Genomic DNA, 15592 nt, shown 5'->3' on the forward strand with positions numbered 1-15592 from the left:
GATACTTTTTGTTTGAGGATTTTTTTCAGAAGCTACAATTCTCAGACTTTACAGCTATATTATTTTTTTCTATAGAGAAAGCTGTAGGAAGCTTTACTTTGTCAGATGCCATTTCCTGCTGTTTTGCTAGGAATAATCAAATTAAATTAAAGTTCAATAAATTATGTTTATTTTTAAAACTAAATGATAAATTCTAATTTTTATAATACTTTATTAAGTTGGGCAGGAAAGGGAGGAAGATCATAACGATATGACAAATTTCAGTGAAGATTTTCAATTGATACATCATTACTAACATAGCCTTAAATTATAATTCTGTAACTAATGATTGCACATTTGAAGGCAATTTGTTTTTATTCAATAAACATTTAGTGAGCATCTACGATGTGCCAGGACTAGCCTCTATGCTGAGAATACAAAAAGTAAGAAAAACAGAAAAACATATTTTCTGAACGAGCTCATATTCAGAAAGCGGGGGGAGGAATACAAAATGCAAATGGATAATAAATAATAGGACACATATTTGATCTTGAGTATCAGAAAGATTGAGTAACCATTGTAGATTTAAGACAATTTCATGGATTCCTTGGTCTGAAGCAAGAAACTCTTACTCCTGAAAACATTCAGCTTGTGTATGACTTTGCTGAGTCGATTGAGTTATATACACAGTGTTTGGGTAATGCTATGAGCTACTGAATTATCTCCCAATGACTCATACACAGCATTATTATTCAAAATTTGCCATGATGACAAGTAAAGAGAGCTTTTTTTCCTCCAATTTGAAGATGTTGAAATGTATGTTATACCGAAATAAGACAATAAAGAGAGTTCAAAATAAATTAAAATGAATCTATGATTGAGTTTTACAGTTAAAAGGAATCTTGAGAATCATGTAGCCCAAAATGCTATACTGAAAATCAAATACACAAGCAAACAACAACAATAAAAACAAACAAAGGAAAAAACCTAACTAAGATCCATAAAGCATCAGGTCAAATGGACATTAAGATGGGATTAAAAATTAGGGATTATAAAAAATTCGGTATAATAAAAAAGAATTATACCCTGACCAAATGGGATCTATGTAGTATCTAATATTATAAAAACAATATGAATCTTGAAATGCATCTCTGTTTTATATGCCTTGATATCCTCTACAAAGTCTGTTCTCTCACTGACATAATTGATTAAGAAAAAGAAAGAAAAAGAAACTGGTTTTAAAACAAAGTATTTATTATTGCAGTGAGAACAGTTAACAAGACATGTAGATGGTAAATGCATCAAGTCTATGCACTCCAAAAACCTGAGAAGATAACTGTAATCATTTCTCCTCTGAAGGTATGACACCCAGGAAGTCATTCTTTTTCTGAGGAGGCTTGGTTGTTACTGAGAGCAAATGTGCTGAGGTAACATATCCTGTCATAGGCAGTATTGACAGCACCTCTCTTCTGGAGAATGTGCTAGAGTTTAACGTCAGATCTACGATTTTTTTCTTTCTTTGAACTACTATTGAATATTTATGGGGAGATGGAGAGGGAAAATTACCTTCAAATGCTACTGAGTATGGGCAGAACTACTATTGTGTCTCAGTTAAAATTCTGGACATGAGAGAAAACGATTGGGACACAAAAGACACATGTTCTAACGTTGTCTTTGAGTTCTAATCTCACAAATCACCACCTTGCTTCAGTCAACTTCCACGATTTGAATATTTTTAAGAAATATTAATATTTGACATTGATACATGCTCTTTCCAATTTAAGCACTATGCTAAATAGCTCCCCAAAACTATTACATGTATGTTGTTATCATCATTTCATTAAAAAAAAAAAAAATGTCTCAGAGAAATTGAGCAAATTGCCTAAGACTACCTAACTACCAAGTTTCATAGCTAAAGTTAAATCTAAGGTGTTAATAACTATGACTATATTTTTCTGTTTCCTGAATCAGACTGGTGGGGAGTGGGGCCCATGGTTTTAGGGATGACCTTATGCACGACCAGGACAAGCGATCACTACCTTATACCTATAGTATGCACAAACAGAACTGCAATACACTTGGGGACTTGAGTCATCACCAAAACAACAATGAAACAAAACGAAAATCTGCCTCATTATTTGGGCCCTGAACTCAAATCAACCTTTTCCAAACACTGTCCGTGAATTTGGTTACATAATTCAGTTGGCTCATGCATACTATGCCTAGTCAAAGCTCAGTCGGATGGAGACAGGACTTTCCAGAACAGCTAGATACCGTGTTTCCCTAAAAATATGACCTAGCCGTACCATAAGCTCTAATGCATCTTTTTGGGCAAAAATTAATATATGACCCAGTATTGTATTGTATTATATTATATTATATTATACCCAGTCTTATATTATATTATATATTATATTATATTATATACTATGTTATATAAGACCCAGTCTTATATTAAAATAGTATATTAAATAATACAATATTAAATATAATGTTTATAATATAAAATAATATTATATTAAAATAAGACTGGGTTTTATATTAATCTTTGCTTCAAAAGACGCGTTAGAGCTGATGGTCTGGCTAGGTCTTATTTTCAGGGAAACACGGTAGTAGTCTCTCCTCTCCTTTGAGATATCTGTATTTCTCCCCTCCCATTTATTCATTTAAATGTCTGTGTCTCCAAGTCAAAGCCACTAAAGCAATAAAAGAGCAAGAAAAGAAAGAAAAAAAGAAAGGAAGGAAGGAAGGAAGAAAGACATTTGAAATCAGAATGTGACATAAAATAAAATAAAAATAAATACAAGAGAGGAATACATGTTATAAAAGTGGGGAGAAGATCCATATTAAGTGCAGAGTTATCTTTAAAAGATCTCTAAAAGGAGACATTTCAACTTCCACTCACATTGACCTTTTCTTTATTTTGTCCACATGTGTGGCATAGGTGCTTTCTAAGAGTCTTTTTAAGCACATCTTCTATTTTTTTTTTTTTTTTGGCAGAATTTCAGAATTGAGCAACTGTTCAGCATGTAAGGACCTTTATTTCACTGGGAAAAAAAATCAGGAAAGTGACAGAAATAAAATTGTAGCAAATAGTAAAATAGAGAAGGTAAATTTAAGTTAGAGAAGCAAGAACGCATATAAGTATATAATGAAAGAGAATTCAATGAAGTTATCAGTGCAAAATATGTAATGACATATATTTGGAAGGAAATATTATTTCCTCATTACTAAAAAGAATACTTTTACTTAAGAGATCTTATAACTTATAGCAAGATTCATCAAATAATAACAAAAGTAACTACCACTTATAGAGTGAGGCACTGTGTTGCACATTTATATTTATTAAATTTTTTACAATGTAATTCTTTAAAATATATATAACCCACATTTTACTGGGGAAGACTCTAAATAGAACTCAGAGAAGTTAAGTAATTTTCTGCTTCCTGTTAAAAGTATTAATAGCAGAACCAAGACCAGAATAGATCAGGCCTGCAGGGATAGAACCTTGCAAATGGACAAAGAACTTGTCTGATCAGATCCATAATGTAGTTATCAGACGAAAGGTAGTGGATGGACTGAAGCAGACTGGAGTGTTTCATTCAATACACAGTAGCCCTCGCTGAATACTGTACCACGGGCTCCCAGTAGAAATGAACAATTTAGGATCATTACCATTGATCTAGCATATGCTGAGTCAGATGCAAGGGTAAATCAGAGGAGGGCTATATAATTCAATCTTTCAAAATGAGCTAAACTGTTTTTTTAAATATTGAATGATTTGAAAGAACAGCCTAAACCAGAATTGGAAAAACAATCAGAACTGAAATAATAGAATTCAGGAAACAGTTAGAAAACTTGTTTTAGAATTGAAGACTAAACTAGGAGGGAAAAGGCAAGAGTACATAAGCATAACTGATAACATAAAAACAGAAGGTAAACAGAAAAAAGTTTTAAAAATCAAAGAGAAATGGAAAAGATAGATAAAAGATATGAGAAAAGATAACAAACATAGCAGAGGGACAAAATGATTCAAAACACATTATGTGATTCTGTGAAAAAGAAGTCTAAATCAAAGAACAAAATATACTAAAAGTTGTAACCGCAAGAAAACTCTCCTGAAATTAAAATAAAAAAGAAGACTAGTAACTACAACTTGAAGGAATACAGCACAAATATAGACAAATGGATCCAGAATTGCCAATAGTGAAACATGTTCTGGTAAAACAACTGGAATTAAAACAAAAAATCCTGTGGATGTCCAATAAAAACACTTACAAGGGAAAGAAAAATAGATTGCCATCATATTGCACAATAACAGTACTTTATGTCAGAAAATAAGGCAGGAATATACTCGTACTGATGATACCTAAGAAAAGGAAATGAACGTGAACCTAGGATTTGATCCAGCCAAACTGACTTTAGACTATAAAGTATCAAACTGTAATGACAACTAAATACTTAGAACACTGTTTCCTTCATAAAGAATTTACTAGGGAATGAGCTTTAGACAACAAAATAAATGGAAAAACTACAAGATGTCTGTTAGTATTTCATATATATTTACCTGTAGGACTGTGAATAAATATGGTTTTAACAGATGAATTATGACATGTAGCAACTATACGCTCTGACGATATAGATATAGTAATCTATCACAATGGGGGAGGATAAAAATAATATATAAAAATTGAATAAGAAGCTTACCAATATTTTATAAATATTAGCTGGGATTCAAAGGATATTACGTCAAATAATTTTTGGAGAGAAAAAGACAAAAATAAATAAAAAATAAATTCAAAAACTTCTCTCCAGGGAAAAAGACATTGTGAGAGCCTAATCCCCGGGAGGCGGGTGGGGGGAGGTTGGGAATTCCTGTGACACTAGTCTTCCTTTCTATAGTAAGGAAAAAGAAAGCAAACAAACAAAAAGCATAGTCAACAGGGGTCAGTGATTTTAAAAAAGTAAATTAGGAATGCTATAACCAGGGAAGGCAGTAAGAAGCAAGGTGAAAATAAAATAAAACAAAACAAAAATATAGGACTAGGATACCTCTTCTAAAGCCATAGCACTGCAAACCAAACTCACTCAAAGACTGAGATTTAACCAGAAAATCATAGAACACTGTCTCAGGGAAAAAAAAAGGTAAATTCCTCCTTACTCTGCTTTTGGTTCTTTTGAAATCACTCAGGGGATTGGATGATCTCTTGGGCTGGGTAGTCTACTGAGCACACTGATTCAAATGCTAATCTCATCCAGACACCCTCACAATCACACCCAGAAATAATATGTAACACGACCTCCCCATAACCAGTCAAATTAACACATGAAGTTAACCATTATAGGAGCGGTCAATAATATCTTTGCTATTTTCTCTAAATCTAAATCTATTCTAAAGATAAAAGTGTTTTTTTAAAGAATTAAGAAACCTATTAGCCAATTAAAATACATAGATTTTAATTTGATTCTGGTATTTTAAAAACTCTGATGATTATAGAGTAATTAAAATTTTGAACACAGATTGGCTATTATGCATTTTTGTTAAATTTTTGGATAACACAGTACTTTATTACTTTTAAAAAAGAATACTTTTGTTATAGAAATGCAAACTGAAATATATATTGGTGAAATAATTGAACGTCATGGACACGCTGTGAATTAAGAATGGAGGAGGGAAAGTAGGGTATGGATGAAGCAGGATTGGCAGAAGTTGAAGTTTGCTTACATTGGGTTATGGATGCACGCGGCTGGCTCATGGTTCTGTTCTGATTTTTTATATAGACAGTTATCAAATGAAAGATTTGTTAAAAAGTCTCATAGGAAACATGCACAATTTCTCCACTGTTGGTGTGAGGGCTTACGAGTACACAAAAAGCAGAGGGACTACATTTCTCTCAAAGTTAATAAAGATCAGTTTAGCAAAAACACTTCAAAATTTCACAGACCTGGATTCTTGAAATGTATTCATTTCATTATCTTACCAACAACAACAAAGTGTCTTTATTAACAGATTATCTGGGTGCCGACCTTGTCACTACCTTGAATTCCTCTTTGCTTAAGGCACAGATCCTGAAATAAAGAATAGCAATGTGTACAGACAGAAAAGAAGGCAGCACCAGGAAATACTGAACTAAACCAGGGGATGGCAAGCAGCAATTAGGCGCATGAGCCGGAATGCCAGGTGAGACAGCGCAGCGGCTGCGCGTGGAATGAGCCCAATCGTGGGATTCAGGCACAGAACATTCCGCCTCTTCAAAAGTGTTCTATATAACGAGTAAAGGGCTATCTTAACGGATAAGATTTGTAGTACAGATAAGATGAAAGCGTAAATGAATTAGGATCCTGATGTATTTTCCCCCGGAAAACGATCATGTCCTTACCGAAGAATGGAAACAGAGAGGCAAGCAAGGTTTTAAGCAGGAGCAGTTTATTGCAAAAGTGTCAGAGAACAGGCACAAGAGAAAGACTCGTACAAGTGTAAACTAGAAAAGTGGATTTAGGGGTGGCTACGGGAGCGTGGGCACCACTCCCAGAGGCCTGGGGGTGGCAGAAGCACGCTCTTGCTCTTGGGGCCCCTCCTGGTGGCTGCTGCTGCAACACCAAGCTGGGGGTGGGGAGGGTGGGAGTGGGGGGCCGTGGAGCCAGGAGGCAGAGAAGTGGCTGGCTGTTCCTGGCTGAAATATGTTAACTGGAGAGTGGACCCACTTTGACACTGTGCTCAGGTTCCTGGCATCTCCAGCAAAGAACTGAACGAGACACAGAGGTAAAGTAGTGAAAGAACAGTTTATTAGGGGGGGGAAAAAAAGTACACTTCAAAGAAATAGAAGGGGGCAGGTCAAAAAGTAGTGGCTCAAGGGTCATTATTAAAAGAGAAAGTACACTCCAAAGAGTTTGGAGTGGGCCCCCTGAGCAAAAGCAAGGCTCAAAAAGGTGTGGTTTGCAGGAGTCTGCAGGTTTTATCTGCGATGTGCTGTTCCTCTCTAGGTGTGGGACCACTTGACTGACACCTGTGATTGACAAGAGGCTATATTACCTTACCTCTTTAGACTGTGCACGGTTCTCTGCAGTTTGAAATTGTGAACTACAAGCTGATTGGCCCTCTTCCCTGTACCTGGACAGTCAATCTTAGCGGGCTCTGCAAGCTGATTGGCTCCCTTCCCTGTACCTGGGCTGAGAGTTTTGGTGGGCTTTTCAGCTTGAAGGTCTTTTTTACAAGCTGAATGGTCCTCCCCCTCTACACCTGAGTTTTACTCTGATGGTCCTGCAGCTTGAATAAAGTAATTTCCTCTGGCTTTGTTATGTTTTCCTCTTTAATACCATCTCTTGCGGCCATTTTTCTGACTGCCTATAATTTTTCTATCCCATAAATGAATCATAAAAATAAATTTCATCTCTTTTTTGTCCTACCAGCAAAACCACTCCTTGAAGATAGACATAGTATACTTATGAAGTATCTATGAAACTACAGATGGCTAGACACAATAGGGTAGGTAGACACATTCGAAATGAACAGGAGAAGGAAAACATGTAGCCCCGGTCAGAAAGCCCCTTGCTGCAGCTCCTACTTGGGTCAAGATGCCAGGCAGCTGCCCAGCAGAATTCCAGGCTCACACATTCCTCTAAATCAAATAGATGTGTTGTTAAAAGTCAGAGAAGGGGGAACACGTCCTGTTTGTCAGGACCACCGATACCTTACTAGCCCAACAGGATTCTAGGTCTACACATACTTAAGGGATGTGTTTACACATGCCCCCAAACCAAAGAGATGTGTTTACACATGCCCTTAAATCAAAGAACTGCATTGCTAAATGCCAGAGGACTAGGCACCTCAGAGGAAGAAAGAGAGATAAGGGAGAGGGGGACTCAATTTTACCCATAGAAACAAAAGCTTTCGTACAATGTAGGGTGGCTCTGCTCCCCTCTCTTGGGTCAGCCCTCTCCACGTCTCAGGGTGTACTCGCTTTTACTGATAAACTTCTGCTGTTCATGTTGCACCGACTGTCTGTTAACTAAAATCTTTCCTTTAAGAAGAGCCGAGGTGTTCAATATCTTTTCCCCATAACAGACACACCATACACATACATTATTTTGCATTAAAAATCAAGAAGACATATCAAATGTGCACATCATTCTTAGAAATAAATGAAGGTTTGGGGGGAAATAGATCTTTTATGAAAGTAAAGAAGGCTCTCAGGTGTAACTGAAACTCAAGTTGTATAATATAAAGAGCTTTACAACTATTCTGGCTTTAGGCTTTTTACAAGTGATTAATATATACCACTTCAAGTCCCTTCAAATTAGGGATCCCAGCTGTTAAGTTCACATTTTCCTTGCTTCAAGAGAAGAATAAAAATTTGAGACAACAAATATTAAAATATGGCATTTCAGTGCTGAAATACAGGAACACAGGCCAGGAAACATAGGGAATACAGAAAGATAATTGAACTGAAATTCTGTGACTCTGCAGATATCATCTCACTTGTGTAATTTTCAGCTTTGTGGAGATTAGTAATGGTTGAAGATGTGTAAAATTGTAAACCATGTTGAACAAAGGGGACAAGCCTCTGTGTGTGGATGACATGGACTCCAGAGACAGAGCAGTCACTAGCTGATTCTGAGGAGGGCTTCTGAATGGAGGCATCTCCATGTGGAAGGAGAAATGGACAGCTCTTATAGTGATTTATTCTACTGAGATTTTGCGGGATTGTTTGTAATTTAAATTCATATGTCACATGTGACATTTTGCTCTGCATTAGAGAATATCCACACAGATTTCTACGCTCTGTGCAACTATTTATGAGCATGGAGGACTTTCAACACAAGTTCCGATAACCAGAATTATTTCCAGTGTGTTTTCCATCTCAAAAAAAAAAAAAAAAAAAAAAAATATGTGGACCAAAATATGGCAATGAGTAGTTTGAGCTCTGGAGGTTAAGGGAACAGAGATTTTCTGAAACCCTTGGGAGTCCAGATATAGTCATACACATTATTGTGATATAAATCATGGGAAATTATATTATCAAAAAGACATATGAGAGATCTATGGACACATGAAAGATTAACCATGCAAAAAGGAAACAAAATATGGAGAGAGAGGTAAAATTATTTATTCAATGTTGATTTTGTTTCCAAGAGTTTCAGTTATTATATGAACAAAATGTAATAGACGTAATGGGTTTAGTGATTGCCAAACGTTTTAATACATTGCCTCAAGGTATCTTACTGAAAATTTAACTCAAATTGGCTTGAAAATAAACACTATCACCTCATAGTAACTGTAAGTTTGGTCAAGAGAAGATAAACGAAGAACACTGCTGAAGTCAAGGTAAATGAAGTGATTAGAACTGTAAAGACATAAAAATCAATATTTGCCTGATTTTTCCTTGCAAGTGTTTGCTTGTCTATAAGATATTTATGTGAGCGATATTTCCCTCATCCTTTAATATGAATGCTTTGGAAGAAGAGGTAATATGCAGACTAACGGCAGTGGTTGCAGTCATAGTCTCCTTCTGTTCTGGTGACCGTGAAGTTCATAATTAGTAAGCAAACAGCATGTGCATTTGTAGACAAAGGTAGGAAAGCAAATCATCCCCCAAATGGCAAGAAGACTTTATTATGCTAAACACCAATCTTCATGTGAGATATGTCAAGAAAAGCCAGAAGCGGAAATGAGAGCCCCTGTCTTCTCTGCATACGTGACAAAATCAAATACATTTCTAAATTCAAAAATAGCTGCATTCAAGTGAAATGGCTTAGGAGGCCAAAAATCATAGTTGGTTAAAGCTCCAGGATTTAATTCAGAGAAAGGTCTGTAAATAATTAATTCGTAGAGGAATAAGAAATATCTAGAAGGAGGAGAGATGGAGTGACATCAGCACAGTTGATTGGGAAGCCTTTTCTGGTTGAGTTATATTCCACGAACATTGCTGGTGCATAGCTCTCAACCCCTTTTATTTCTTACAGCGAGCTGCCTAGAGTAAGGAAAGATCCCTCTTCATTCAGAGCAGACTTGCTGGAGATGGTATTGAAGAGAATGTTGCAAAGGAAGCTGAGTAAGAACAATTTTCATTGCAATTTGAGAAGGCTTAGTAGACATAGAAGGTCAAGAAATTATGGTCCAGAGTTAAGCTCCCCTAAATTAGCTCCTCTATTTATTTTTTAATATCATAAAAACAAATGAAGGAATATTGAAGGTGCTATTTGAAATAGCTCATTATAATATTTCTTACTCTAAAAGTTAGGTTATAAGTAGTAATTTCATAATCTAACTCAAGTTTTCCACATCTAGCTGTAAGATAAAGGTTATAAACTGGCAGTTCATGAATAAATCTGGCCCATCCAATAAGCCACCAATTAAAAAAAAATAGTAAATTTTACATTAATATTTAAAAGTTGGGGAAAAATTCTCAATTTTTGTCCTTTGTTTGAAAAAAGACTAGCAATCTTAGGACCAAATCAGCTGAACCTAAGTAGTCAGAGCCAACTTTCAATGAAGCAGCCCTCTTTATTTCCCAAAATTTTCCAGTTGGGTCACTTTTTCCTTTTATTTCTATTACTTGTCCCTATATGCATTTGGTATCTTGAGTCAAGCAAAATCATATCCTTATTGATGTATTACATCTTGAAGTAGAAAACAATTTTTCACTTCTATTTGATATGTGATTTTTTTTTTTTTAAAGTTCTAGTTTTGAGGAAAGGGTAAATTAGCCACACTGAATTTTCTCAGTGGTCAATAACTACTGGCTGAAGACATTATCAGAATGCATCCACCTAAACTGGAGGCTTAGTACCTAAGAAAAAAGACCTAGGTTCCATAGCCTTCCCAAAATTTAAAGAAAAAAAGCAAAACAAACAAACAAACAAAAAACATACATTTAATCAACTAACAAGCAGAATGGAATACTTTTCAAGGTAGAGATGGGCATAAATTTCCCTTGTAACACCTGCTACTTAATTTCTCTGCTTGACAAAATTTCTGATTTCTTTTACTTGTTAAATGTAGGCTTCTTTAAATCCTAAAAGACTGAAACAACTAAGAATTTCCGTCTAAGGGTAAGATCTTGGCAAGAGGTAAAACATGTCTAGAGAAGTGAAAAGCCAGTAGGTATAAAAAGGACAATGGCCTGGGCAGTAAAGCAGGACTCTGAGGATGCATTTCACAGTAAATGTTCCCCCGTTCTTCCTCTGTGATGCAGCTGGACCTTGTAGTTCAAGGTCAATTAAAATTATAAATGGTCTCTCTGGCTCGCTCCTTCTCTGGACTACATCATGCCCTGCTGCTCAGATAGCTAACCCTATCCTGTCCACTGCAAGTCTAATCCTCACTGAGGAGCACACTCAAGGAGAGAGACTGGGTTTGCGTTTTCGCTCCAAGCAGCTGGCATTCTGAACCTCCTGTATTACCTTCTGTGATCATTCAGGATCCTTTATGCATAAAACAAATCAGTCATTGAGGTTGCCAATGGGCAATAAAAACTTCACTTGCTTGACTCTAGGAGGCTCCCAGGCAGTGTTCCACAGGCAGGGGTAAGAAGCTGCCTGGGACGCTCTGGCCGGAGCTCCCAAACTGGAGCCTGTGGCACCCTTCCCTTTTCTGGCCCAAATGCCCCAATTAGGCACTAACAAAGAGCAAGCTGAGCAGGTACAACAGTAAGAGGGCCCCCCTGGGAAAGAGGTGAATTCAAATTGACGCAAGCCCTGGGGCTGTTGAAGCCAAGTGCTCAGGTGTACTCACAACAAGGAATCCTGGAGGAAATGAGAGTTTGTTTAGTGTGTAGGGGGACTGCGGAAGGTATAGGGCATCAGGTTATTCAAAAAACTCCAGAGAACTGTTGTCTCTCCTCTGTGGGAGGGCCAGGAATCACTGAGAGAACCATCAATGACAGGAAGCATGGGATTCTGAGGTAGTTCCTTAAGGGGGAGAATGAAATCACAAATCATGCAATATGGGAGCTCTTCACATCTCCGCGTATTTAGAAGAAAGTATAAAACACAATAACTAGGAAAGTAATGCAATAATGTTAATAACACGATTTGACATATGTGTTATATCATTCACTTTTTTTTGTTGCTGTTAGAATGGGATTTTTTTCCCTTTATTTATTCTGACAATCTGGCTTCACATCTCTGGACAAATACTATTGCTTATCAGCCATAAAGAGAAATTTTTCAATATATCATAAACAACAACCCTAAGGCAAAATACTCCCATTTTCCCTGGTCCATAGATTTTTCAAGCAATTATTCAGTTTTCTGATGCTGATTGGAAACATAAAATGTGCTGTATACCTAAAGAACGGATAAAAGGAAATATTAGGAAAACTTAAGGGTGTTTACTATAAAAGCAAAACTAACTTGAAGTCAAACTTTCCTTTAGATATTGAACTGTTTGGATAATTGTTTACTTACTTGGAATTTCTACAATTAATTTGGTTATTACTTAACATTTATAGAATACTTTAAAATTCCCTAGTGTTTTAAAACCACTGCTTAATTTTTCTTTATAACATTCACAAAAGATGTAAGCAGTAACATTTCTCACCGGGAACAGAACAGGAAATTCTGAACTGCCATTAGAAAAGATATTTCTCTAAGGTGTTTCAGTTGGTGAATAGAGTAAGAAAGTCAGTTGTTTATTCATTTTACTGATTTAATATGGAATAAATTCTGCCCAAGTTTATTTGAACTCAGCTGTTACAATGATCTTCAATGGTTTAATTAAGATTTATTGTAACAAATCTTGGCAAGGAACTAGAGTTTAATATAAGGGTCTTCAGATCCAGTCTAACATTGGAAAGACCTAGGAAAGTCAGCAATACCAGAAAAGGGCTGAAGGGCAGGTCATCTCTGACAGATGGGAATTGAGTTCAAGTTCTCCAAATACCCCCTTTCCTCAAGCCTTTCCAGTTTAATGTCTTTTGGTACAGAAATATTGTTTTCTTAGTCCAACCAAAATCCACCAGGCTTTAGAAAAAGCCCATTTCCTTTGGTTGATCCCTCACTGGAAATGGAGAAATTTGGTTACAAGCTACTTACAAACTTAAAAAACAACATTGCTGCATATTCCATAAGTACTTGCTTTTCCCATAGAAGTGCATTTTCCTTACACCACATGACCTTAATTGAGCATTTTACTTTCCACTTCCAGGTTCAATGGGTTTTAGCAGAGTAGTTCCTAGATGCTGACAGAGCACACAGAGTTTTTAAAGGATGATTATAGTGATAGATAGGAGTCTTAATAAATGCTGAACTCAATAAAATTCACAATGACATCATTAAAATACAATTGATTTCAGCAAGCATTTAATGAGTCTCTACTATGTACTTAATACTAAGCAGTGGGTTGTTCATGTAACAAAAAGTGGTTCTTGCTACAAGAATATTGAATTGTATTATGGAAACAAGAACACATTTTAAACATTCAAATAACTGAACAGTCAATATAAAATAAAGGAAAACTGTGTAATGTAGACAGAATTAAGAGACAAGACAATGTGAAGGAAGAAATATTTTAATGAGACAGGACTTGAACTGAAATTTGAATGGGCAGTCTAAGAAGAGAAGATAAGGAAAGCACATTCCCAATAAAGGAAGCAACGATTTTTAAAATTACATAATTAGAATGGCCTCTTCTTAGAGTAGTGATGAAAAATGCTTATATGGAACACAGTGGAGCAAAGAAGATTATGTTAAATAACTTAGGGAAATTTATCCTTCAATGGACTGCAAAGGATGTAACGCTTCCACATGTGAATTTTGATCTGTCTTGGAAATTGATTAAAAAAGAAAAGACAATGAGCAAGGATGTGGGAGGTCAGAAATCTAATAGATAATAAAAACACAAATAGGTCCACTGACAAACAGAGATGGGATAATAGGAAGAAGATGGTTTAATGGAAGAGTGTTTTAAGACACAAGAAAATCAAATTAGATTTTTTAAAAGTCCATTAAAGGCAAGTCTCTAAAAAGATAAAGAGAAGTAAAGACAAAGGTTATAATAATTAAGAAATTCTTATCATAGAACAAATCTGCCATCTCTCCAACTATTGTAGAACTGTACACTTAAGCTTGAAGGGAACCAGAATTTTACCACCATGAAGCTGCGTTTTGGGAAATTGATTTTAAGCTGTTTATTAAGAAACAAAAGACTCAGAAAGAACCTTTGGCTCTCCCCCCTGCACGCCCCCCTTCCTACCCAAGAGATACAGACAAAAACACCTGCTTTTAGGAAGAGAGCTTGGTCTTAAATCACCCTAAGAATCTTCACCCCAGCATTAGTCAGGAAGACTCCAATTCTGTTAGCTAGATACCCCGTGTCCCCTTGTTTCCGAGCAGCCTAGCAAGAATTTTCCTGCCATGTATGTTCCACTTTCTCTCAAGTACCTGTAAATCGGCCATTCTCACTTCTGAAATCTAGTACCCCATTACCGCCTACTCCTTTGTCCAAAAATGTCTTATTCACCTACTGTCGCCTCACTGTCTTTGGAATTTTCATGCTTACGTGAATTCCCCATGCGCATATATTAAAATATGTATTTTCGCCAGTTAATCTGTTTCTGTTAATTTATTAGCCCAGCTAGAAGAGTTTAGAAGGTGGGAAGAAAAGTATTGATTATTTCAGCCCCCACAATCTCCTCCCTATAATTTTCTTTTCTTCTTGACCCTCTTCTTTTCTTAGCTACCCTAAAAACTCTTCCCTGGTTTTGCTAATTCACTGGCTTCAGATCTTTTGAGCATATGCACTTATTGAAACAAATATGGGCCCCACATTTACTTTTCTGTTCTTGAACTCTGCTAAATTTCTCAATATAGATGTTTCAGAGACCATTCCCCATTTTCACTACTTCAAAAACAGAATTTATTTGTTTTTCCCAAGCCCTCTCATTTAACCTTTCTGCCTCCAACTTCTCCCATCTTTAATCTATATTTAAAACATATGTTTGATTAAGTCACTTCACTGCTACAAATATGTAATGGATATTTTTTTCTTTTAGCTGTGGAACATATTTAAAAACGTCAGAGTATAACACCCAAGACTTCATTCTCTCTTTTCCAGTCTTTCTTATCAGATACCAGACCACCCTAGTTTCTTTCCATTTCCAGAATATGGTCTGTACTTTCCACTCTGGAGTCAAGACTACAACTATCAGTTCATATGTAAAATTCTTCTTCAATTCTGTTCCCTTGAAAAATTTTCTATTGCTTTAAAAACAATCTCAGAGGGCACCTTCTCCTTTGATCATTCACGCAGATTTAATTAGTAACTCCTCTAAATGACCTCTATACTCACATATCATTTGTCCTACTGGCCATTTACCAAGTAACACTGTACTTACATGTTGTTCTACTGGAAGCTTATTCAGACACATAGATGCTCAATAAATGTCATGATAATTTAATTGTGATCATTCCTGTAACCTACAGAAAGATTATAATTTCCTGACAGTAATTTCTAAAGTAAGGAATTATAAATACACGTTTAATTGTTGTATGTACCTACTTGCTTGTGAGATTCTTCCTACTCTTTCTATCACACACACTCTGTAGGATGCCAGTCTATTAGTGTCACACACACACACACACACACACACATACACACACACATCAATATAAT

The sequence above is a fragment of the Rhinolophus sinicus genome, linkage group LG03 (genome assembly GCF_036562045.2).
Source record: "Rhinolophus sinicus isolate RSC01 linkage group LG03, ASM3656204v1, whole genome shotgun sequence".
In the NCBI taxonomy this organism is placed as follows: domain Eukaryota; kingdom Metazoa; phylum Chordata; class Mammalia; order Chiroptera; family Rhinolophidae; genus Rhinolophus; species Rhinolophus sinicus.